The sequence below is a fragment of the Camelus dromedarius genome, unplaced genomic scaffold (assembly GCF_036321535.1).
Source record: "Camelus dromedarius isolate mCamDro1 unplaced genomic scaffold, mCamDro1.pat HAP1_SCAFFOLD_117, whole genome shotgun sequence".
In the NCBI taxonomy this organism is placed as follows: Eukaryota; Metazoa; Chordata; class Mammalia; order Artiodactyla; family Camelidae; genus Camelus; species Camelus dromedarius.
The window spans coordinates 60,951-87,309 of NW_026989731.1; the positions used below are offsets into that span (position 1 = coordinate 60,951).

General features: G+C 44.5%; 1 long non-coding RNA gene across 1 annotated transcript in view; it reads left to right on the plus strand.

Moving 5' to 3' along the window:
- LOC135320498 (uncharacterized) overlaps positions 1-26,359 on the plus strand; it is a 121,921-nt gene that overhangs the window by 55,931 nt on the left and 39,631 nt on the right. Inside the window, exon 7 of the long non-coding RNA XR_010379658.1 lies at positions 7,975-8,546. This is a non-coding gene — a long non-coding RNA (uncharacterized LOC135320498). The remainder of the gene's footprint in view (positions 1-7,974; positions 8,547-26,359) is intronic.

A 26,359-nucleotide genomic window follows, 5' to 3' on the forward strand; every position in this document is an offset into this window, starting at 1 on the left:
CATTACTGTATGCTAGGAATTCAGAGGTGACTATGGAGTCACCTCTTTTATGGACCTCACTTTCTGTTTGGGGAGACAAACTGACATAGTTGGGGAGCTTGGTGGAGGGAGTTGTTAGTCTGTTGCAATTAGCTAGGAAAGGAGATTAAGAAATCAGTGAAGAGTGGGTGAACTTTTTAGCTGAGGAGAGTCTTGTTCAGTTGGCTTTTAATTGCAGGCTCGATGAGTTTTCACTGGAGGGAATAGAACTTATGGAGGATGGACTTAGCTCAGGCCTCTTTAGAATGGACAAGTGAACCTGGAGAAAGACAGTCAAATCTGTGCAGACATTAAAGTTCACTTGAACGTGCTCCATCCCTGAGCCAAAGATAGGACAAATATGCAGCACTTCTTAAGGACAGAGGAGTGGTTTTTAAGGTTCTCCAAGAATGAAGCCCAGGGAACCGAGATGGCCAGTTGTCAAACTGTGACTTTGCTCTTTGGACGGTGTACCCACCAAGGGTATTGGCCTTTTATACATTTCCATTTCTCTTTAATACATGTCAGGTGATGAGGACGTGGGCACAAGTGTTTGACATCTTGTCGAGGCGACTTTGGGTACCTGCCTAGAAACGCGGGCACGGCTACAGCTGCGTCACACATGTTGCCGCCCATCCCGCTCCCCGTCTCCGTGATCACGGCAGAGTGGTTCCTTGTTGACCTGTCCATCTCCTCTGTGACATCATAACCCATGAAAAGACCGGAGAGTATTAACTTGGCTTTGTTAAAGTCAAAGGAACAGATCTAATATGGAGTCAGATTTGTTCTTTCCTATTTCAGTATTGCCATGGAGAAGACAGTTTGGGCAGCTTTTTGTAGGGTCCTCGAGGATTTCTCTCTCAGCCTCTGGGGGCCTCTATTGAAAACCCTTCATAGCTGTCTGGCCTGCTGGAAAACCACTCCGACTGTTTTGCCCTGAAGATGTGTTCAGTTTATAACTCATCTCTACTCCTTGGAAAACAACTCAATAAAAACTCAGTTGGTTTTCCACCAGCCATGGGCAGGGGTGAGGGATACCTTGTTATTATTTCATAAAATAATAATAATAATAAAAATAGTAATAATAAAAATAATAATAGTAATAATAGTAATAATAATAATAATAATAATAATAATAATAATAATAATAATAATAATAATAATAAAAGAAGTCTTAAAACAGCACTGGGCACATAGGTGAGAGTCAATAAATGCTTCCTGGCTTAAATCAAAAGTGATGACTCAGTGATTCCATGGCTGCTGTATTTGCTGAGCTAGTTACTCCTTTGCTCCATTACACATTTTTTTAACTGAAAAAGAAATACATGCAAATGGTTAAAAAAAATTCAAACAGAGCACAAAAATACACAAGTGAAAGAAGTTTTCCCTCATCCTCTGTTCTTCCAGCCCTCCCTGGAGATGCCACTGTTTACTATCCTTTGGGTGCTTTTCCAGATATGCTATGCACATTCCCACCTATGTATGTAAATTCCTTTAAAGTTTTAGTTATTTTTAACTTAATGTGATTTAAATCCTCAAGTGGCTTCTGCCTGGGTAATAGAACAGAACAAATCTGACTCCATATTAGATCTTTTCCTTTGACTTTAACCCTATGCTCTGTCTCCTAGGCTTCATCTTGCTTGTAAAACAATGTTGCTTAGAGCCTGAAATATACAGGAGAACCTATTCTGAAGGCTCTGATCTTTAAGTATATTTAACACATTTTCATTCATAAAAAGATAAGAAATTGCAGAATAGAAAATAACGTTTGTTTTGTTAGAGGTTTACAGAGATTTGACCCAGGCAGATAGCTGCAAGAACAAAGGATTCTAACAAGAAGGAATTCCTACACCAAGAAGATTGCAACAACCAAGCACGTAGGAAAAGAGCCTGAATTCTGACTTGGGGAGATGGTTTTCCAGGACATTAGTTTGCCATCTAGGTCTACAGAAACTTGCTATTCCATGCCCCAACACCTGGTCTCCCAACTTATTGGCCTGTCCTGCACTGAAGAGAATGAATTTGGATTTGGTAGCACTCCTATATACCTAGCAAGCTGGGCACTGGAACTGAGTGTTATGGAAACAACAGGCCAGCCAAGGAACAATCACCACTCGGAGTGTTGGCGTACTCAGATTTATTATGCCGGCGGGCTCAAAGGGGCTTCTGCTCCGAAGTTCTGAGCACCCACCTCCAAGACATACACATGAAGTTTTAAAGGGTTAATTACAAGTAAGGGTGTATTAGCCAATAAGGCTCAAGCAACAAAAAGCAAGGAATCCGCACACTGGTGCTTGTCAACTTGTAATAGACACTTGTTGAGCTTCGATTTACGACTTAGCTTGTTAGCCCAGTAAACTGACACTAAACTTCAGATTTACGAGTTAGCCCAGCAGAATTTAGATCAGTAAACCGACACTTATCACACTTAGATTTGTGACTTAGCTTGTTAGCCCAGCTGGGCTTTTCCTTCACATGAGGACAGCTCTCCCACACCCAGGGAACTACTGTGAGCCCTTGATGGTTCCACTAGGGTGGGGTGTGGTTTACCCAGGACGGATGGGGACTATGCACCAACACTCAGGCAGTCTGCTCTGTCTGGGGCTCTGATCTTGAACCACCCCGCTCCCTGCCAGCCCAACACCTGGGACAGTGGAGCTAAGGCAAAGATCGTGCCTGCCTGTTTCCCAGCGTGTAAAAGGGGAATATGTACTCTTCCCAAGGTAGTTCTGAGCGACAACACCTGCGGGTGCTTGGTTCCCAGACCAACAGAAAACCCTGCTCCGCGTGGGGGCAACAGGTGTGATACCCGTAGGGGTTCTGCAGCAGCATCGGATGGAGGGCTGGATCAGGGAGGTAAAACTTGAGCTGCGGGCCTTGAAGTGTTACAGAATGGTACAGAGGCAGGACTGCCGCCTTCTTCAGGGTGCCACCAGAGGTAAAGCTTTTTCTCTCCATCCCCGCTAGGACCTTACCCTTTCCAGATCCCTCCCTTCTCTCTGCTCTTCCTGTCCATCTGTCTCCCTCCACTTTTTCCCTCCTCTCCTCCCCCTCCCATCTTTTCCCTCCCTCACTGCCCCACCTTCTCTCGCAGAACCCAGAGCGGATTGCTGGCCCTCCTGCGCATGGGCGGTCGGTGTCAGCTGGACCGCGGGTTGGAAGCTCCAGCTCCGAGCCGGGGATTAGCCCCAAAGGCTTCTCAGCTCTGTCGCCCGGCAGGCCTTTAGCTCCTGCCTGGGGCCGGTGCCTCTGGCTGTGGAAGTGCAATGTGGGGTCTCCCGGGAAAGGGGTCAGGTGGCTGCGGGAGGGCGGTCCGCGTGTCACAGACCACGAGGGCGCGAGTCAGCCTGTGTTCAGCTGAATTGCTCGGGCCAGACCCCTCTGCTCGCGCCACCTGCCCCAGTGCCCCAGTGCCACAGCTTCCCGGGGCCAGGTGTGCACCTGCCGCCTCTCACCCAGCCGGCCTCCACTCAGTCCGCTGCTGGCGTCCCCTTCCCCTCTCTCGCCCGCGAGTCCTCTCCTCCCGGGCTTCCTCTCCTCGGCCACCGGCCCGTCCCCACAACTGGGCGGGCTGCGTCCCAGGCGGGCGGGGTCTGCGGACCCGGACGGGGCAGCTGGGGCTGGGGCTGTGGATGGCCACCGAGCGGGGCTGCAGCCCGCGTTTCCACCCATTTCCCTGCCCCGCGACTCCGGGGCTGCCCTGGTCTTCCTTTCCCGCTCCCTGAGGAACAGCTCAGTGGCGTCTGCGCTGCTCCCTGGGCTGAGAGCCTCCGGCTGTAAAGCCCAGCTGCTGGTGGAGTTGGGAAAAGGGATCCTCAGTGCCAAGCGAGCTTCTGTCTCCTCCCTCAGTGTTTCTGCCCCAGGTAAGTACCTTGAACACTTTCAGGTGTTATGATGGCGATGCTTGTTGGTGTCATGTGTTTTTATAGTGAGAGGGATTACAGTGTTGATAGCAGGGCTTGGTTCAGTTAAAAATGAGCTGAAGGCATAAGGCTGTGTCATCCTCCTTCCTTCCCTCTCCCAGGGTGAAACGTGTGACCATCGATTTTAAAAAGACAGTTACATTCCCTAACTAGCCCAGCCCAGCTTGGTGTGTTAACAGGAACAGCACCACCAGAGGCGTTGGAGACCCAGGGACATTGCAGTCCTAAAGAGCTCCTGGCACAGTTTGGTTTGTTTTGGTTTTTTGTTTTTCTTAAATTGTGGGGCAGACTAAGTAGTATAGAGGGAAAAATAATTGTCAAGAAATATTTTTTCATATAACAGCTTTATTGTGATATTGTTCACACACCATGAAGTCCACCCATTTAAATGGTACAATTCAGCAGCTTTTAGCATATTTACACTTGTGCAACAATTATTATTCCAGAACATTTTCATCACATCAGAAAGACCAGTGGAAATGAATGACCAATCCACCCCTCCCCAGTGGTGGTTCTAAAGAAGTTTCTTGCCTATTCTTGACCATAAATTAACTTGTTACATTCCATGAAAAATCTGGTAGGAATTCTAATCAGAATTGCAATGAATCTGTCTATCAAAATAGGAAGAATTAATGTCTTTATGGCATAAACTTCTTCTACCCATGAATATAACTGGGACCCTATATTTTCATCTCTCCAGAGCCTGGCCCATGGGAAGTCCTCACTAATTGTTGGGCTTGTGAATGATGAGATTCTATACATCATTAGTTGCAACTGTAGCCTTTCACAGAAGAGAAAATTAACCTCAGTGAAGCCAAGTGACTCTCTGATGGTCAGAAAGAGTGACAGCCAGTGCTGGAGTGATCTAGTGGACTTGGTGCTTGCAACCAAAATTCTTCAGCAGCTACAGCTAAGGGGATTAGAGTGTTCTTTTATTTTTTCTTAATGGCGTTGCTTTTATTTTTACTTATTTTTTTAAATTAATTTTTATTGAAGTGTAGTCAATTTACAATGTTAGTTTCAGGTGTACAGCAGAGATTCAGTTATAAACATATGCATATGTGTATAAATATGTTTTAGATTGTTTTTAGTACAACTCATTACAAGAAATTGAATATAGTTCCCTGTGCTATATAGTAGGTCCTTGTCATTTATTTTATATTTATTAACGTGTATCTGTTAATCCCCCCTTTCCTGCCTGCTAAACACAGTTGGCTTTCTATGTCCATGAGTCCATTTCTAGGAGCATCATTTTTCTTAGTAATATATGCTGGTTGGCTGCTTTCAGTTTCAGTAATTCCATCTGTGGGTGCTTTTCTTCTGGTGGCCTTTATGTGGTTTGTACACGTGGTAATATAGGTCTGTATTTGGGAGAACTCCAGGACTCGTGTAGTCCCTGGTACAGAGTTCCCACTGAGTTGATGCTTGAACTGGGAAAAAAACATAGTAAATGTTGGAATTTCCAATATGGTTGAGACTTCCAGGTTTCTATAACCTGCTTAGCCCACCTTAATATTGGCTGCACCCTTACTTGGTAATTTGGTGGAATTCCATGGTATGGTGGTGTAGAGACAGGGCCTTTTATGCTTATTCTCTTTCCTTTTTCTAACACTCATTCTCCTGGGTCTCCCAGATCCTCCCCCAGCAGTGCCCAGGGCTGGCTTGGTGCTGCGCTGAGGATATATTTATTAATAAGGACCTTTCCTCATCTCTTCTGAGCCTCCATTTTTTTCTCTGCACAATGAGGTCTTAGACTAGATATGTGCTTTTCAGTTTCTTTTAAAGCCATGTTTCCTTTGAGAAACAGAAAATGCAAATCACTCCTCCAATCCCAACCCTTTAGATTTTGATACAGCCTCCAAGGAGTGACAAAGCACTTTGTGGAAAATTGATGTGATTGTGATTCCAGGTGGCACAGAAAAGACTCTTCAGAGATTTATTGCAGGGAGAGGGCAGGAAAGGTGCAGTATGTCACACTTTCTAGTGTGAGCACTGGAGCAGTGGCTTGGATTTAAATACGGTGTCTGACGTGGCCTCTCTCTAATCATGTACAATGTGATAAACTTCTCTACCTCAGTTTTTCTTGATGTGTCAAGTTGGCGTGATAATATTTTAGGGCTTTTGTGAAACATTATACACATAATCCATTGGTGTTTCGGTAGAAATAAGACCTGCTAGGGATTCAGGGATTTGTTTAAAAAAAAAAAATCTTGTCCATAGCAATCTGTCGGTGTGTATTTTGAATTTCCTGGAGGGTGAGGGTTGAGTCTAAAGTCCATCGTGGGACAGGTGGCCCATAGTTTTCTGTGCACCTGATTGCCCCCTCCTCCCCAGTCCTCTTCCTCAGTCCAGGATTAAGTTCCCTAGTAGATTTACACAGAGGTCTTGTGGAAATGGCTTTTCATTTTATTGTTTCACCAAGAAGGGCTGCCATCATGATCTCTGTGGTCAGGTTTTGAAGGGCTGCCATCATGATGTCTAGTCAGGTGAAGGCTATGCAATTGGGAGTTTCTATTTAATAAAAAGAAAAAAATTACTAATAGAAAATTAGAACAAGGGTGATGACAGGAGCTCTTGGAAGTGGGCACCATTAGTTTTGTTAGCTTCAGGTACAGTGGCCTCTTGCCACGAGGACCCATCCTCTTGCTCTGAAGTTGGAGGGAACAATGGGTTGAGTGGGAATGTTAACTGAGTGTATCTCATGTGCTGGGCATTGTCCTATTTGTGCTTTGTGTTCCTTATTTGAGACAGTGAGCTCATTTAACCTCAATAGCCTCTTTAAAAAATTAGACTTTTTATTTTGAGATATAATGTAGATTCCCATGTAGTTGTAAGAGATAATATGGAGAGGGCCTATGGACCCTTTGTATAGTTTTCCTTAATGGTTCCAACTTGCAAGTTTGGGGTACAATTCATTACTGACTCACTAACAATTTGAGGTTTGTTTTATTGCCCTAATTTTATTCACGATTAAACTGGGGCTTAGAGAATCACACAGGCCTGACCAGGTCACCCACATGGTTAGTGTCGAGACGGATGGAACGTGGGCTTGGGATTTCCAGGTAGTACCATTATGATGGTCTGTGGCAGGGAGCAGCATTCATTTTGCTGGTTTATTCATTCATTCAACAAACATTATTGAGTAACCTCTGTGGGTCAGATGCTTTCATAGGGTTATCTGATTCTTCAGCAGTCCTGAGAATCAGGTATTGTTTATATTTTTTAATCTGAGAAAATTAGCTCTAAGAAGTTATAACCCCCCCAGATGAAATATAGCTCATAAAGGAGCGATACTAAATTTGTACAGTCACCCCTTTTTATGCAGGTGGTACCCTAGGCATTTTACATTTGCAGACTTCTGTAATCCAGATATATTCATGTAAGACAAAGATTTTTTTTTTTAATTGAAGTATAGTCAAGTTTACAATGTTGTGTCAATTGCAAGGTTTTTTTTTTGAATTTTGAATTAAAAAATATTTTTTCAGGAGGGTAATTAGGTTTATTTATTTGTTTCATTTTTTAAAATGAGGTACTGGTGTTTGAACCCAGGACCTCGTACATGCTAAGCACGTGCTCTACCACTGAACTGTACCCTCCTCCCCAAGGCAAGTTTTCTTATCCATTATTCTGAAGCTTAGGAGTTCAAATAAATTGGATAGAAAACCAGATCTTTTGATCCCACTGTAGTCCTTTTCTTTATATTCTGCTGAAGGAGGTTGGGGAAAGCACTTCCTTTGTTCACTTCCTTATTCAGCATTTTTCAGCAGTGACTTTGCATCAGGGCCTTGGTAGGTGCTTGGAAACAGAAAACAAGAAATGACCCTTCTCTGCAGGGCAGAAAGCCTAGACCAAAAGCTGGGTAATGTGATCCGAGCTACGGTAGCCATTTGAAGACTCTGAGGACAAACTGTACCCCCGGATTTACTTGAGCTTCCCTTGCCTTCTGGTTGGTACACACCAGGTCACCACAACCCAGATGGGCCTGCAGCCCACAGTACAGTATGTACCTCGATCTCCTCTGCCCTCTCGTCAGGGCCTGCAACATGAGCATCCCTGACTACGAGCAGTGTGCTGAGGACCACCAGACTTTCCCCGTGGTGGTCGAACAGGTGGGGATCATCTCAGAGGAGAATTTCTTTTGCATCTATAAGTGAATCACCTTGGTGAGTCAGATCAGTCCGTGCGGCTCCCAGTGGGCAAACTGTATCCACTACAGGCACCACTATGCGCCCAAGAATGGGTGGAGCGACTTCCAGACCCAGCGCAAGGTCTTGGGCCTTGTCATCATTACTGACTGCCTCTCGGCCAAGGCTTCGAAAAGCTCCACGTGCAGAGGAGCTGTATGGCACCACGCTCTATGACTCTCAGCTCTTTGACTTTCTGCTGCATGGGGAGGTGGCCGAGCAGCCGCGCACCAAAGTGGCCTTCAATTTACGAGGACTGCAGGGTGGTGGAGAAGAGGATCAAGGACTTCACTGAGTCACTCTTCATCTTGCCCAAGTCCAAGAGGCTGGACTGTGCATCCGACAATTCTGGGGACAAGATCCTCCTTCTCTGCATCCCATTTGAGAAGGAGGACATCATGGGACTGGACACAGAAAGCAGGTAAGTTTACCTGGAGGCCAGTCCACCCTGGCTGTGTGCCGGGTTTCTTCCCTACATCCAGAAAGGGATCAGCAAGGAAGAGGACTCTCTTGTAGCCAAGGGTGGAGGGAGGTCCAGCCCGCCGGTTTACAGACATTTAAAAGTGAATCCGCCTTTGTTTCAGAGAGATCCTTTTAGGGTTATTGTGGACACTTACTCCAGGTTTTCAGCCAGGACCCTGGTGGGACCCCTGGAGTTGCTGTCCAATAGAGTAGCCACAGCCACTGATGCTAGGAGAGCTGGGGAGGAGGCTGCTCTGAGGTGAGATTTGCTGTAGGTCAAATGAACATCAGACGCTGAGACTTGTCTAGTAAAAAGAATGTAAACTATCTTATCACTTCCTATATTGATTACATGTCAAAATGATAGTATTTTACATACAGTAGGTTAAGATTTGTTCTTAAAATCATTTTCTAGTATTTGTTTTTTGTTTCTTGGTTTGTTTCTTTGTTTACCGTTTTAAATGTGGCAACTGGGAAACTTTCTTTACATGGCTCTCATTTCATTTATGTTGGGCAGCCTGTCTTAAGATAGTCTCATCCCTTTGCTTGTAGATGAGATGCTGAATCCCGAGAGGCAGAACGAGGCGCTGGTTGAGCTGGGGCTGGAGCCGGTGTCTCCTGCCTCCCAGGCCCAGCACCTGTTCGGCTCAGGCCCTCTATTCCTGCCCGACAGCCAGCATGCCATGTTAGGACATCAGAATCACCGCCAGGGACTTCCGAATGAACTCCTTATGCAGGGAAAGGCGTATCACGGAGTATGGGAAAGAGCAGGGAAATGTTCATCCTCACTTTGTCCCTGTGATTAAGTCAACGGCCCCACTTTGTCTCGGAATTACAGACGAGCTCTTCTGGGCTGCCTACCCCCCCCCACCATCTGCTCTGTTTCCCCGTGTATCTATAGTGCTGTCCTTCGTGCAGAAGAGGGTGACATGCCTTTGCCGAGAGGTGGTCCCCCTTTGCTGGGGAGAGTGAGGGAAGCTGTGTGCCCACGGCCTACGGCCTCAGGCCTTGAGTCTGGAGAGTACTCATGGCGGTCTGACAGGTGACGGTCGGAGGACCTGGCACGGCTGCCGGGCCCACTGTGAAGGCGGTGCTCTGTGATTCTTGAAATTAACTAAGATCAGATTCTACTTTCTGTTTGTTGGTAAGTTGGAGGAGAAGATGCCAGAGAATTGATAAAAAGAATGTCCAGACCAGCCCTGTGAGTGATAGGCACAGGGGACCCGAGTCCCCCACGTGTGTGAGGTGCCTAGCGGGCTCTGGATGAATTTTCTGTTCCTCCCGGACATAACTCTATGGCTTAAGGAATGGGCAAGGCATGTCATGGCCTGTACTTGTCCTCACAGGGCCCTGTGATCTTCATGCCCGCACTCCCCTTCTGCTCCTTGGAGACGAGGTGTCAGGTTTAGGAGCCTGGGCGCTGCTGAGGGCATAGCTGCCAGCACCGTGCTACACCGAGGCTGGCTCCGTTCACCTCACATGTCACCCCCTGCTGAGCCCCCAGGCGTCAGTCAAGGTAGGTGCATAGGTGCAACATACGCAGAGACCACCTTCTCCCCCTGGACAGATTGGTTGGTGAGCAGTGGAAGCCTAGAGCCCTGCCCCAGCCCCAGGCCAGTGCCTCCTCTTTTGTCATAGGAGGCACTGGTGACATTTTTGCTCAGCAACTGCTTGGCTCTGACTCTGCAGACCCACCAGAGAATGCCAACTTGTTTTTGCCTTTTGAAGTCTGCCCTTGGGATTTGGCGGAGTAGCTGGATGTGTGCTTAGCCCATAGTGGTTGACACTGTCACCATTGTTTACCCAGAACCTCGTGTACCAGGCATGGCTCTCGGCATCAAAATACAGCAGCGCATTAAACCTCCCTCCTGGTGGGTCTGTCTGTTTTGGTACCATAAGGGCTCAGCCAGCATCTTAACGTCAGTGAGATAACGTGGCCAGTGAGCTCGGGTCAAGCACATTCTCCTCCAGTCACTTTTACTGAATTTTTGCTTTTACTATTCCACAGTCATTAATTTTTTAAACAATGCTTTGGTACAGGAACAGCCTAATTCTCTCCTGCTACTCTTGGTGGAAGTGAGTAAAACTGTCCAGCCTGAAATGCGACCACATTTTGTAGCTCAAAATCTGCCTAGACGCATATAGGTGGAGTTTTGGTTAGGGGCGCTGATCATGTTGGGGTCCCCCGGCAGCGCCACTCCCCTCAGGCCCCTGCCTTCCCCGGAGCAGGAGGTGAGTGTGGGTCTCACCGTCCCAGCATCCCTGGCCTCACACACTCACATAAATTCTTGTATATGCTGTCAAAATCATTTTTGTTCTTGTGTGTTTCTAATTTTCTCTTGTTCCTCTTTTCCTTTTTCTTTATTCTTTTTCTCTTGTACTGCCAAGTGAGCATGTTGTTGCGTCTGAAAATGTGGGCTGTGCACACCCTGCATTGGAAATATCCAGATTGCCCTCCGTACAGTCTCCATCGCTTTAAAGAGCAAAAACTTAACAGTTGCCTTGATCCATGTATTATCCTAGTCATTTTTTATTTTCTAATTTTTTGGAATATTTGCTTTGTTAGCACATCACCCACTGGTGTTTGATACCTGTTAAAATCCTTGCTTTGAGGAACCTGTTTGGTCCTCCTTATATTTGGTGACAAATGCGCCCTTATTAAATTTGTTTGATTGTTTTGAAGAAGTGAGATGCGAATTGATTTAGGCGGCTGCTGAGGGATTCTTTTCATGGAGTATTTAAACTTGTAAAGTCAAATTCTGCAGCATCTTGCTCGATTCCTGCTTTTACACAAACGTGCTCTTCACGCGGTTCCTGGCTGTCACTGTGTGACGTGCGTGATGGCACTTCCTGGCCAGCGGTCACTGGTGAGAGAGTGGCAGGCTCATGGGTGTGCAGCTGCAGGGGACGCTGTTGGAGGAAGCAGTCACCGTTTACTTATTTAATTTTTTTTTTTTTGCATTCAACATCCCTGTGCCATTTACTTTACTTTGCCTTCATAAAGTGGCTTAGTGGGGTCTAAAATCCATGCCACTCTTGTGTTCCCTTTACGAGGCTGGTTTTTCTGAGTATCAGGAAAACATGGCCTTCTCCTAAGTAGCTGGCTCACCTGGATCTTGTTGACACAGCGACCGCTAAAGGGGACCGTAGCTTCCTCTCTTCTCCAGCCAGTGGGCATTCAGAGACGGGTCTGTGCTTTGCCTCAGCAGCCGTGCAGGCCTCCCTGCAACGGCCTTTACTTTTAACCCATGTTGGCATAAATAGCTGACTCCGTGTCTGTTGCAGCTGACGTCCACCACTGACGGCCGTGTAGTTAGTTTGCGGTAGGGAGTCTGCAACACCCCAGCCAACCTTGAAGGAAGATGTTTTGGCCGACCTAGGACCTTGGATTCTCACCCCCATCATGCTTCATCTCACTCGGTGGAAGGGTTTGGCCACCACCATCATGCTGAACATGAGGCCTTGTTTCTCCTTTCATGCTCTGGTCCAAATGTGGGCACTTCATTTATCACTGAATTTGTATCGCTTGAGACAGGCCATAATATCTGAATGAGTCCATCACATTCTGGGTGGGGAACAGAACAGAAGTAAGTGTCACAATTAGATGGAGTCTAGGCTGTCCGGGTTGGCTAATGCTGGCTGGGATCTGTGATGGCCGGGCTGTGCCCTGGACACAGGCCTTTCCCGTGGCTCCCGAGAGCCCAGGGGTTGGAGTGAGAACAGCCGTGCCTGGGTTCCTCCATCCTCATCTGCTCACTGGCAAGTGTGGCTGCTAATTAGGAGCTCCCCCAGACCTCGGGCCCTTCAAAGCTCAGACCACGGGAGAACCTTGAGTCCCTTCTCCTGGGCCTCCTTTGTGAGAATCCAGTGCCTTCTGAGGTGACCAGCGGCAGGAGATGCCTCCCCCTCCAGGGAGCACCCTACGGAGGACTGTTAGTCAGTGTACCATGCTGTGAACTTGGGGGGTTACGGCCATGGTCCCTGTAGAACCACATTTGAGATGGGCTTAGTGACGGAAATAATAGGACTGATTCCAGGGCAGGGATTAGGGGAGGGAACATTGGAAATTGAATGTGACCTCAAACACATAGTTGGGTGCTGGGGCTGTTACTAAAATGGGGAGTCTGGGAGGTACCTGCCAGGAATCGAATTCCAGATTAAATGGTGAACATGAGGCATTTTTAAGATGCCATTTGTCATCCAAGTTAGGACTTCAAAGAGGCACTCGTGTCTATGAGATTGTGGCTCAGGTGAAGGAGCCGGACTATAGATACACGTTGGGAATCGTCATTCTTAGCTGGTGTTCATAGCCTTGCATGTGAATTACATCATCTCGAGAGCTGCAGACTGAGGCTGAGGCGGGGCAGGGCCCTGCCTGGGTTGGAGGAAAGCCCAGACCATGCAGCTTTGGTGTGTCAGTCAGCGGCATTTGCGATTTTCAGCCAAATGCCATTTATCTTTAAGGGGCTGGGGTGTGTGCAGGGCCAGCCAGGAAGAAATCTGAAGGGAGGGTCGTGGCCACGTGTGTGTCTTGGGAAGATGCAGAGTCTGCAGGGTCCTGGAGGGTAGATTTCTTAGAAGCTGGAGTTGGAGTGAGGAGTGGGCAGAAGGTAGTCACACTCACCTGTGAGGGAGGGTGGAGTCCTTGGGAGTCCACACCCTACCGGACTCGCTTTCCCATGAACAGAAGGCAATCATACAGAGTATCTGAAGTGAGAAAGGATGGGTGCTGGGAGGGGAGCCAACCTGGAGAATGGTGCTTGGAAAGGTCTGGAATAGTCTCCCTGGAAAATAGAGTTAAAAATACCCAGAATCTTAAGAACGTTGATAGTGACTGGGGAGGAAGCAGTTTTTCTGGCCTCCTAAGGGTAAGTCATGTATCCGGGGATACACAGAAAAATCGGGCATTCTGTTCCGTGGTTTTGATCCTTACCGGGGGAACAGTGCAAGTTTAAAGGGGGAGAAGGGCAGCGGAGGGAAACTAGCCAGGCCCCGTGTCAGGTACCAGTCGGCCACCCTACTTGCGTGTTGAATTCACATCCATGCTTCCCAGGTGGGCGGTGGCAGCCCCCTTTTGCAGATCGGGAAGCATTCTCAGAGGGTTAAAGAATTGGTCCGTTTAGTGGCTAGTAAATGCTGCAGCAGAATTCAAGCAAGGCCTTGTCAGACTTCAAGGGCATGTTTTCTCTACTAATTCCGGTACCTCCCTGTTGAACCTGGAATGGTGAATTGGGTCAGTTTTGGAGCCTTTCAGAAAAAGTACGATTTAAGTGCCTCAGGACTGTTTCACAAAGCTCAGCGTTCTTTGATTTTTCTGAAGCACCGCAGTGCTTTTCGCCCCACAGTTGTTAGGTTTTCTCCATTCTCGATGACGTGGTTGCAAATCACGTACAGGTGCAAAACCAGACTTAGCAGCTTCTGAAGGGAAACTCTCCAGTTCTCCCTTGATCGGCTTTCTTCCACGGGATGTAACTATGCTGCAGCGTAGGCCTGAGTTTTACTTATGGAGTGAGGGTTTAATATCCAAAGTTAGCATAAAATGGTCAGATGAAGAAAATCGACTTTGACAATTTATTTTTGGGTTTCATTAGACAAGATATACTATCAATTAATGACCCATATAGCAAATGAAATTGACTACAGAACATTGCATTTCTTACTTTCTATTTAGAGCTCTCTTACAGAATAAGGTTGCCTGCTTTGGAACATCAGCTCCACCACCACGGCACCTATCAGTGTGTTGGTGTGATTGCATTTATGCAGTGAATGTAATCTGGTCTTCCTCAGCCCCAAACACTTCAGTGAAGAATCACGGGCTGTAGCCATCTCTTGGTCACGCAAATACTTCTAAAATTATATGATGCCAGAAAAGAAGGAAGAGAGAGAGAGAGATTGCCTTTATCAAAGTTCCTTTCAATTCTAACTGCAAACTGTTGTTGAGCAGCTCTGGTTTCCTTTGGATATGAATATATACATTTCTTTGCATGTAATCTTGGTTTTGGACTAGAACACCAAGTTCTTGCTGTCCACAAGCCACAAAAACAGTAGCCAAATTGCACACGTGTGAAATTGTTTATACTTTTTCCTGAGAAAGTATCCTTGAATTTGGGACTTGGGCTGTGATTTTTGCTTTTTGCTTCCCGCACCCCTCTTGTAATCTCTCACTCCTTCCCACGTGGCCCCCAAGAGTTCGTGGTCTCAAAGGAGCGGGCAAACACCCGGTTGGTCACCATGTACTGCTGCTATAGATGAAGCCCAACCAAGACCTAAAGGACATTATCAGAGAGGACTTCCTGGAAGAAATGGACTCTACATTCATTTGTGAGGACAGAGTGTCAGCCAGGAGAAGTAGTCAAGAATGTGGCTCAGGTGGCAGGTGCAGCCCGGGCAGATGCCTGGAGGCTTTTGGCGTGGGGAAACGGGGAGAGTGCCCTGTGTGGTCCAGGGTGGAAGGTGCCCCTGCTGGTGAGGACACTGGAGAGAGTCCGGGATGGAGGGCTTTGGAAGAGCTTGGGTTTTACTAGAACTGACACAGTAGTCAGTGAAGGGTGTCATCAGAAAGTGACCCTCAGGAAAGGTAATTCTGGTTTTTCTTCTGATATTCTACAGACACAAGGGTCGGGACGGGTGAGAGTAGGTATGTCTGTCCCTTTGAGACCCACCCCGTCATTCGTTTATTCATAACACGTGCACTTCTGTGTGTCTAGGGGAGAGAGGGTGGAGCCACATTAGTAAGCAAAATGTATTTGCTTCTTGTGAGCTTAGCATTGTCAGAAGTTGACTTAGCCTAGAATGTTCTAGGAATAGAGGAACAAATTGTGGTAGTTGGAAGGAGGGAAGGCTTCCTTGGGAAACAGTCAAAATGAGCCTGGAGACAAGTGGGAAGTAGGAGCAAGTCAGGGGGCCCCTGAGGTCACTGGGGACCTGTGTACTGAGGTGAGGCTGGGTGAGCAGTGTCTGGGGTGGGGCTAGAATTCCACCAGGGAGCCTCTGAAGGGTTTGAAGTGGGGGTGATGTAATCAAATTTGTGATTTGGGAAGACTGCTGTGGCTCTGTGTGTGTGTGTGTGTGTAGCAGGGAAGAGGGGAAGGGTGCCACCAACAGGGGGGGTCATTAGAAGAACATTCACAGGCTGGGAGAGAGGCGTCGGGACTGCTTGGGGACGGCAGGGGCAGTGTGGATGCCGGATTTCCTTATGGGGAGGGCTTGTTAGCAGGGCGACCCTAGAGGCGACTTTTGGCTGGAAGAAAACAGATGGAGGCTGCCAGGTGGACTTTCGTCTTCTCTCCTTCCCTGCCTTGTGTGATGATCTTAGCTCAGCCAGCTTTTGGAAAAGAAGAGCTAAGTTCCAGGGTAGCCCAGGACTTTGTTGAGCTCGTTCGAGTGAGATCTGATAGGATTTAGGTTTGTGTTCAGATCTGCATGTTCACTTAGCTAGAAACCTCCCGTCATTTCGATTTCCATGGGGTATTTATTCTTGATAAAGATTGTTTTCTTGGTGAGAGGAAATTTAATACAGCTGTTGGCTTTCTCAAAAATAATCATATCTTTTAAGAACTTTAATATTCAAAACAATAGGAATATATTAAAATTTTAAAGTAAGTCTTTGGTGCAGTTTCTTTGCTTTCTGAGCTAGTGTGGAGTTAGAGCCTTTGCATTACTTAAGAGCACATACTTGTCAGTATTTAAAGAGCTGTTAGTGAGCGCCCCAGGCCCCACCTCTCAAAACATCATTAAAGTTTGCTCTGAAATAGTGAGGCCATAAAGGTCTTATTTGCAGAAACCAAACAGTTGGTTTATAATATGCAGCATAGCTCCCTTTATAAAATAATAATAGGTTCAAAATTAAGAAAGTGGAGGATAATTGATTTTTTTAAAGCTGAAACATAAACTTTCTTGTGCTAATGTTGCAACTGGAAATTTTGAAAAGAAAAATCCTACTGTAATATCATCTACGTGGAATACATATATGACTTTCACTTTTGAAAAGTAACTGCGCGGTGGTTTTTGAAGTCAGGAGAATTCCAGCTCAGATACTGGCAGTGATGGTTGCTGGTTTTTAATGGAAGGGCCTAAATTTGCCTTCTTAGCATTTTTTTTTTTTTTTTTGGAGTGAAAAGTTTGAGTAGTGCTTTGCCAGCATGATTTTGGGGCAATTTGAGGGCAGATGTCGTGTACCAGCAATGAGATATTTCCATGCATTTTATTTTCCGGACATCACCAGGGCACATGTGGGGTTTGTGCCTGCAGGCTGGAATGCTGCTGGACTCCCTGATCCATCACCGTTATGTCCTGGAGCTGCTCCGGACAGTGAATGATTTTCTGTGGCTTCTAGGTAATGTGGTCTGAGGCAGATGATCAGATGTGCAGTTAAAGTACTATTACTTGAAATAAGAGTAACCTAGAAACATGGCTCTAACAATACAGGGTGAGGGAGAATTGGCTGAGCTGCTTGCAGTGGGGAGTCTTCTCAGGTGACTCCCTCACCGTGATTCTTGCCAGTATCCGCCCCAGCCCTGCACGGTAGTCCTGCCGAAGCAAGCATGTTCTTTGCTCAGAAACGCACTGAATTTCCTTGTGCCTCTGTTTGTTGGCTTGTTTTTTGAAAGCACGTCTTGCCCTTTGCTTAAATGCCATCAATGGTAGTCACTTCTTACACTCATTCTACTGGACTTCGTCCATAAATAGCTGCTGAATGGAAGAACAGAATGTAGTATCTCCATGTAGTGGAACATTATTCACATGTAAGAGTGAATAAAAAAGAAAAAACAAATAAAGAGGAAAATGAAAAAGGCCACCTGTTCTGGGAACTCCTCCCTGACTGTTCAACCCACACTTTTCCCTTTGAAACCCAATCACTTATGCTCCACCGTACTCTTTTTGATAGTACTTACTACCTTCTAATAAACTTTAACGTTTTCAAAAAAAAAAAAAAAAGAGAGAGAGAGAGATGCTGATACCACTTCAAAATGGACAAGCCTTGAAAACAGCATTTTAAGTGAAAGGAAGCAGACACAAACGGCCACATATTGTTGATTTCAGTGATCTGAAATGCCCAGAAAAGGCACATGCAGAGGCAGAGAGCAGGTGATGGTTGAAAGGGGCTGGGTGGAGGGGGATTAGGGAGTGACTGTTAGTGACAGGAGGTTTCTTCTGGGGTGATGAAGTGTTCAGGAAATAGATGGTGGTGAGGGCTGCACAACTGTGAGTGTGCAGAAGACTGCTGAGCTCTGTCTCTGGGAGTGCCTGTTGTTGGGGCGGCTTTATTTTGTTCTCATCGTGCAATGAGAAGACTCATCTGCTGCTGTGGCCGTTCTACTCCCGTGAGTGGTGAGGGTCAGAGACTTTGTAGAGTCATGTTTCTTTTTTTTTTGCCCCTTGCTGAGTGTAGGCAAAAAAGGTTTAAGCCTGAGAAAGTGCTCCATCTGCAGAAATGTCTTTTAGTTTTGCATGGTGTAAAAATCTTGAGAGCTTTTTAATCGTTGAGGACAGCCTGTGGGGGGAAACAGCCCGTGAATCCTGGGTGAGTCCCGGAAGAGCTGCGCGTCCCTCCCTGACACGGGTGGGGATTTCACCCCCGTTCAGGCAGTGAAGGGCCCAGACCCGAGAGCGGAGTTGACAGTCGTGAATATTTACATGAATCCGCTGCTTCATCTTGGATATTAATTTCAAGCTGAGTCAGTTTGTGGCGGCAGCCTCATCCTACATCAGGAATTTATAGTATCTGCTCTTTGAGGTGAAGACCTGACAGACTTGACTATTTAACAGTCTCCCTTGAATTGATATCTCAGATTACTTTGTCAAAAGGAAAACAGCAGAAATACAGACGTCCTTTAATGCCAATGTGACCTGGGAAGGTTTCGTCTCTGTGCCTCAGTGGCCTTATCTGCGGGTGGGGATGATGATAACAGTGCTTCCCTCAGAGGGGCTGGTGAGGGGAGAGTTAGAAGCACACATGGAGGACTTACACGAGATGCTCATGAATGACCGAATTTAGTGCTCTCAGCCTGGTCAGGCCTCAGGAGCAGAGATGTCAGAACAGAGCAGTCCTAGCGGGAGCTCGATCCGTGTTGGCAGGTGTTACGATCAGTATCACCTCTGTGGGTTATCAGGTAGTTTTAAGACTTGGTAATATGAATTCATGAATAATGTTAGAAGACTAGACATCTCAGATCCTGTTTACATAGTTCTCAAGATTTCCTCTGAGAAATGGATGTTTTCTCCCCATCTTAAATCTGAGATGAGTCTCTAAAAAATTCTGTATTCCTCCATCTTTTTGCTTTAATTCTCCATTTCTTAAAAAAGAAAGTTTTTAAATGGAGTTACTGGGGACTGAAGTGAGGGCCTCATGCATGCTAAGCACATACTCTCCCAAATGAGGTATAATCTCCCAAATGATTTTTTTTTTAATTTACTTTCTTAGTATTCAGAAGTTAGAGGCCTCTAATTCTTTTTCTGGAGACTTGTCCATGAACCTGTAAATCTATAATTAATGGACAAAACTTGGTTTATTAAAAACATCAATAGAACTTTCTGCAATCCATCCAAAAGGAAATGCTGATTGAATTAAAATGTTTCTCCTTTAAGGTGATTTCTCCTTTTTGGTCTAGCTTAATTTATTAACAGCCATCCTCATCATCATAATGACCAAACTCGCTCTGAGTGGACACCTACCTAACACTAAAATGCTTTCCTCATGTTTTACTTCATAGCAGGTGTTTGAGGGTAGGTATCATTGTCTCCTTTTTTGCAGCTGAGGGATTGAGAGATGGAGCAGCTTGTCCTAAATCACACCCAGCTGGCGGTGGCTAGCTCGGTGCTGGAACCCAGGCTGCACAGGATGCATTCTTAATTGCTCCTCTAATCAGCCTCCCGTTGAGTGGTTACCCGAACTGCTGTGACTCCATAAATGGCCGATTTTTGTGATCTCAGCCTTATGAGGCCTTCAAAGGAGAGACACCAGTGAGAATGTGAGACAGAGTGTCATAAATTAAAATTGTACATTTTCACAAATGTTTAATTCTCATGTAATTACTTAAAAAGTTAATTTTTTTAATTTAGTGGTCTGTTAGCACAAAAAACAAAACATTAAAAACAATTATAGTGCCAAAGAGAAGTGGGCTTTGAAAGTCCAACCACTGTTAATGATGTTACTTGTTTTTCTCTAGTGGCCCTTATTGACAGAAATACTTACAAAGACTGAATTGGTTTTATGTAGTCTTAATATGGAAGAAAAGATTGTCAGTGAATATTATAAGTAAAATCTTTACTCTTTTCTTTCTTGATGGTGAATATGTAAGTTGTTTTCATGGCTTAAGTACATTTCCTTATTTGTGAAATTTGAGTAATATCGTTTAACTTGTCTGACTGTGAGAGTTAGACGCCTTGTATACAAAGAACCCAAGAGGTGCTTAATAAAAATGTGCTGTCAGAATGACAGATATTTTAGAAGGATCAACTCTGAATACTAAAGAGTGTCGCTTATTTCTGATGCATATTCAATATTTATAATATTCATATATATGATATATTTGAATATGGTTTAAAGTAACAAGGATTCATTTTTTTTTTTAGTGTAGTATGAAGTTTTAATGAAATCTGTATCATACTAGTGAGACAGGGACTGGTTAAATTGCCTTAATCAGACGACCTTGAATATTATTTACACAGAATATGTATTGTTACAACTCAGAATTCATGTTGCCGTGTAACCATCCACACAGACATTTAAATTCGTGGGATTCTGACCAGATTCATTAAGTTTAGTAAAATCCACATTGATCATTTTCAGGGAATAAGCTTCTCTCTTTTGTGATTAAGCAAAATTTTGATTTTTTTTCCTGCACTCTTAACAGGTTTAAAATATCAAAACATTGATTTAACAAGTCACTTTTTTAATAGAATAAAGCTCATGCTGTTTTATTATGTAAATAAATGTTTTTGTATTTCATCAATCTTGTATGATATCCTGGCTCTTTGAGAATTATTTTGCAAGATACTTAGATAACCTAATGTTGGAAAAATACAAACGTGACTTTTATGAATATAGGCCTAGTACAGATCTGTTGGTTTATGCTACAGTGCAAGACATGAGGCCTGGGAGAGCTTTGCTGCCGATTGCAGGACAGAACCCATGTCTCAGTTTCCCCTCCTGTAAAATGAAGTGGCTGGACTGGATTCTTTCCTCTTCTAAGATGAGTTTCCATGAACCTATGTCTTTTGTTTATATTCAGGAGTATTAGCAATATCAGATTAAATACTAAATACCCTTCCCTTCCCCCGAAGCAAAGTGCAGTATGTGCTACATAAGCTTTTAGTTATCTGATTCTCTTTTCTGATCCTACAGGCAATTTTTGTGTTGCATCTTTCCCGGCAACCTGGAAGGTCATTTTAGCCATAGGTGGCGCTGTTGCACCTTCTAACAGTCTTAATATTCCTTTTGCAAAAGAAGGCTTAACAAATGTTATTTTGTTTTGATTCCGTTGCTTAGTGCTTCAGAATAGCACAATGTCCATTATGTCTGTCTACCTGGAAAAATTATTCTGCTTATGTCTTAGACTTATTCTGTCATCTCGCTGTGAACATTTCAGACTTGCTGTGCAAACAATGGCAAAATCGGTCTTTTCTTCCAGTGTTAGCAACCAGTGAGCCGGAATTTTATAAAGCAGCTAAGAGCGGCCTCTGGAGCACCTTAAAGCTGAAAAGTGTACTGAGTTCCCTGAGTATTGACCCAGCAGCTGTGTATCATTTGTTGGGAGGTGATTTTGTACATATAAGAAGGGGTGTAGTTTTTTGTCTTGGGTTTGCGTGCACGTGCTGCCACTGAGCCACGTGAGCCTGAGTCAGTTTGCTCTTAGTTTTTCCCTCGTCTGTGAGATGGGGACGCTCGTATCTGCTTTGCAGAATTGTGAGAATTAGAAATTATGTAAAGTGTTTACCACAGTGGGTATGTCAAGAGGGCTCATAAACTTTAGCTGCTTTTTTGTGTGAAGCCATCATTTGAGAGTCTTTGGCAATTACTAAGAAACAGGAAAATAAGAAAAGCTGGTTTTATGCTGAGAGATATTTGAGGAGGTTCCTTAGTTCCTATACCCATAATTAAGCATCAGCAGAGTCAGAACTGTTACACAGTCGCCCTGAACCAACGTTAAGCCACAGAATTCTTTGTTACTTCATATATTTTGGGGCTTAAAGGGATCCAATACTTATACACATGTTGTCTCCAGCAGCCAACTGAGAGATGACACATAAGAGTAGGCAGGCGATAAATGTCTTATTTGTTACTGATGAAGCCACGTTCTCCATGAACTTCAGGGCTGTGGGAAAATGCGTGTCATGATACTGTGTCCCAGAATTAGAGACTCACCCTGTCCCATGTAGCTCTGTGACACAGCGAACCTTCCCTTGAGAGGACCTGCCCATTCATGCACAAGGCTGTCCTGCCATGGAGCCGAGCATCCCAAGTGCTTCCCAATGGTGATCAACACTGGAGGGAAAGGAAGGGTTTCAAATGCCCTGCTTGTCTTCCCGGACTCACACCTCACTCTGTTAGTGTGACGAGGGCTATCTGTTGGCCAGGGGCCAGGGGTGTGAATGGAGAAGCACTCTCCATGGCCCAGAGGAGTGGTTAGGAGGCATTCCCTCCCTCGGTTTAAACAGGTGGTGGGATGGAAGAGAAGGGTCCTCCCCAAGAGTTTATAAAAGGAGAAATAAGGATTTTCTTTGGGACTTAGACTAGTCAGGAAACACATAAGATGATTAGAAGGGAGACTTGTAAATCACTTTGATATTAAGTTGACATTTGTTGAACACCCAAAATGTGCTACATTCTTTTCTGAGAGTTTTACAGAAATGAATCCTTCAATCTGCTCAACAAGCGAGTAAGGAAGGTTTGATTGTTATCCCAGTTTTACAGTGTGGAAATTGAGGCACACAGAGGGTAAGTTGGCCAAAATCACAGAAATAGTAAGTGGCAGAGCTGGTATTTAAACCCTGGCTTACTGGTTTGAGGCTCCCAGAGATGGGCTTTGGGTGTTTAGAGTTATCTGCATCCCTGAATCTTTGTACCTCTGTGCATATGTTAGCCCAGAAAGGACAGGGAAAGGAGAGTTACACAGATGCTCATAGTCATGTCTTGGCCACTGTCCACAGAGAGTGCATCGTGATTGGCGTTATTTGTTTTCCAGGCAGTAGATCAGTTCTTATAACAGAAATTTAGTCCATTGAGTTAATCTAGAAACCCTTCCTGCTCTGTTTCTGTCCATGCTTGCCATGTGACTGCCTCCCCGTGATTAGGCCATTGAGAAAATGTACTCATGGTTGAACTCTGATATTTCAGTCTGGTTCATAGTTTCACGTCTTCTGTTACATTAATAAGTTAAGTTTCTGGTTTTCTTTCATCAGTGTGTCATGAGTTTGGTTAATGTGAAACAAGTCCATGGGAGCCCAGGGGTGATGACGGTATAATTTCTGAGCACGTTGTGGCACTTCTACCCTTGCAGACCTGGCGGGAGTATGTCCGCCTTCCTCACTGATTTCCCCCAACAGCAGGGTCCTCTCCCACCCCCGCATGTGAGGCTGGGAGCTCTCTGAGTAGGCCAGTCAGAGGCCAAGTCCACCAATCAGAAAATGATGAAGTACCTGGAAGTGGTTTTAATAGAAGAAAAGGGTTTCCAGGTAGTCCAATGGGCTGTTCGAGTCCGTTTGGTGAAAAGCTGTCCAGTGTCTGTGGTTGAGGTGCTTCTTTGCTGTTGAAAAGCCTGGATTAGATGAAGGGATTTTAAAAAGCAGAAAGGAGTGATTTCAGGTGGTACGTCCACACCGGTGAGAAGTGATGGATGACCACCTGTGTGAGGCATAGACAGGGTCTTACAAACTTCTTAAAATAACTTTAAAAGCTCTTCCATATGAGTGCATTTCATATGGGGTCCAGTTCATCACTGGTCACCCTGAGAGGGCAAATAATTGATGATGGCAGAAAGGACACGGAGGCATCAAAAAGGTCTCAGTCATTTTCCCTTTTTAAAGGATGTGGCAAAGTGTAATATATTTGAGCTGGTTTTTCACTGAACAATTTTTAGTGTTTTCTGCGACTCCCCAATGCCCCAAGGTTCCATGCAGCTGGGTGTCCCCTCAGAGCAGGTCTGTCAGAGCTTGCCCTGGGTAGACGCGGTGTCACGGGGAGCAGGACGGTCAGGGTCCGCAGCTCCTCCGAGCTCCGTCTCCTCATCCGCAGTGCCGGGATTCTCATCCATGTCTACTTAGTACTGTTGCTGAGAATCACACGTGATGGTTATCAGGTGTGATTTGTGATTGTCTCTGTGATTGGCATATAGTCAATATTTGAAAGAAACACTTTTTTTTTACTATAATTGTAGCACATAGATTGCAGTGCTTTTTAGTCTGCTTTTTTTTTATATAACTTTATTCTTATTTTTAAATATGCACTTATTTTTATTTATTTTTTTGGAGGTACTGGGGACTGAATCCAGGACATTGTTCATGCTAAGCAGGTGCTCTACAACTGAGTAATACACACCCTCCTTGTCTGCACTTGAAAATAAATATTTCAATACACAAAATAGCTCTTAAACACCATCATGGAACCTAGTCACTGTATAGAGAGTTGAACACGTATGCTTTTTCAATAAGAATAAATGTTGTTGAGACATACATTTCTGAATCTGTTAATGTGCTTAAAAACGATCATAGGTAGTGATAAACACGAATCTTTGATCCAGTACTTCTTAGGGTCTGTTTTGCCATCAAGTGAAATTACATTCTACAGAGAAAGCTAATTGGATCTCTTTGATATTTGGATGGTTTAGCAGATGATCAAGGCTTTCAAAAGCTGACAGATTTGTATTTTAAACTAACTACAAAGTTATCTTCTAGAAGTTGGAATTCCTAAACTTGTGAAGTGCCCAGTAATCCAGGGGGTATGTGTCTGTGTCTGTGTGAACGTTTGTGTGTGTGACTTCAGGAATCTAGAAATAAGTTTCATATGGACTTCTGATACCTTTCTCCTACAGTTCAAGGTATAGGCACATATTTACACAAATAAATTGATATTCTTTTGTCATTTGGCATATTGGTGGGAATAAGAGTTTCTCATACTTGTTTCAGAAGGGTTGGGGAGCATGAGCTCAGAAAACGGGAGGAGAAAGAGGCAGGGAGACACTTCACACTTTGTGCAGGATATGAGAAACAGTAGCTTTTTTTTCTCTTTTCTTCTAAAGCAAACTGGCACTGAATTGTAACCTACTATTACCCAGAATTGCTTTTCTGATCAGATACAAGTGCCTCAGATTTTTCAAGGCAACATGAATGATGAAATGTGTTTTAGCAGTTATCATTAAAAGTAGTTTTATTTTTCAAGTAGAAGGCTATAGCCTGTTCTTCCAGCGGTACATGAAGTCCTCATTGATCTATGTACATGATCTATGTGCTTAGTTTCTTTGTTTTTTTTTTTTTTAAGTGCTTGTTTCATTGTGGTGTGAATGAATGTTTAAAATTTCTGGATTTTGATCTTTAGAACATGCTGATATATCAGAGCTGTTAAAAACCTGATTGTTCTTTGGTCCTTGTTTGTTGGGGCACCCTATTGATTTCTGTTGTCTGTTAAAGCGGGAAATGCTTCCTCTAGCCTGCAGATCATTAAGTGAATGGTTTGCAGTGTGCCTTTAAAATTATTTGAATGCATTGAGCATGTTTGTCCAGTGAATTCTGAATTAACTCATTCTATTGACTTTGCTTTGGTTCTGTGGCTTTTGCTCCTCTCCACAAGAATTTGAATTCTCTGTTGCATTTTGTATACGTGTTCTTAACAGGGGAAGAAATTTTGCATTTTTTACAGAGGTGGCTTTTCCTATCCCCTCTGAATGCCTTCTATAATTGATACAATAGTAATCTGTTATTGCAGTGCATAATTCTTTCATAAACTATTTTTTGGCATAATCAGAAACAATGACAAAGTATGATAATAAAAAATATGAAAACCTTCCTTCCTTTGAAGAATAGAAATCAGGTGGTCAGGCTCACGCATGCTTTGTGCCTGACACACTTACTCTCATGTCATTGTGTATCATGATTCGGAGATGGAGTTGCTCCAGGTTTATAGATTTTTGTTTTAACATTTGTGTTGAATTCTTTCTCCAGGCTGATGTTTCCTGTTGCTTTTGTGGAAAGAGTAGAAGGGAAACCAATCCTTTGTTTTGTTTTCAGGAGGCCTGAGTTGATGAGAAAAGGGTTGAGGGTGGGCTGAGGAAAAGAGTGACACTCCCTCTCCTCCCGGCTGAAATTGATAAACAAAGAAATCAATTAAGTGTATCGGTATTTGACCAATAGAAGTTAGAGAGCCCAAAATGGCTAGATATGCCCAATGGAAATTACTGAATTCACCTGCAGAATTATGTGCTTTACCAAGTAGAAGCAACTTAGAGCAATCAGAAAAATCAGTAATATGATGAGATATAAAAGGAATATTATATCTTTTATTTCTGAAACTTTTCTACGGTAAGTTGTGTAGAGCTAAAATTAAGTTTCAAGCACCAGGAGTTAAGAGTGTGGGTAGTTCTGTAGGATCGTTATTCACGGATGTGCCTAGACCCTGCTAGAGTGGCTGAAGATGGCAGGAAAAGACCCAGAGGCAGGATTTGTCATCCTAGGGTGTCCTCCATAATGGTTCCATGTGGGACCCCATGATTGGTTTAACAAATTGTAACACACTCCAGCCTCCTGTGAACTTTAAGAAGAAAAATATATGCTTAAAAA